This window comes from Penaeus monodon, chromosome 30 (genome assembly GCF_015228065.2).
Source record: "Penaeus monodon isolate SGIC_2016 chromosome 30, NSTDA_Pmon_1, whole genome shotgun sequence".
NCBI classification, from domain to species: Eukaryota; Metazoa; Arthropoda; class Malacostraca; order Decapoda; family Penaeidae; genus Penaeus; species Penaeus monodon.
Genome location: NC_051415.1, coordinates 11,273,138 through 11,273,598, shown reverse-complemented (window position 1 = coordinate 11,273,598; position 461 = coordinate 11,273,138).

Here is a 461-nt window from a genome sequence, read left to right as displayed (position 1 = left end):
CACACCCTGGACAGTTGCTCTCATGTCCTCCTTTGCTCGGGCGAAGAAGAGGGGGAGCAGGATAAAAGAGAATAAAAAAGGGAGAAGGGAAGGAATTGGAATGGAGAGATGGGGAAAGGGGTAGAAGGATAATAGACATAGATGGAATGAGGAGAAGTGAGAGACGGAGCGCGAGAAAGATGGGAGGAAGGATTAAGAGGAAATCGAATCGATTGAAAGCAAAGTGGAAGCGAGTAGAGCACTTCCCAAGAGGGGGGGGGGGCAGGCGGTCTTGTCTTGCGAATCTGTTGCCGGAAGTGAGTTTTGCACGAGCAGAAAATGTGTCTGCTTTAGTTAATTTGCAGAAAATGATTAAAATTGCAATCTCCTTTCACCTAGCTAAATGCGTGGAAACACAGGAACACGCACACTTGCAGGTCCTTTACCTGCACATTCAAACACATACTCGCGCGCACGCGCAT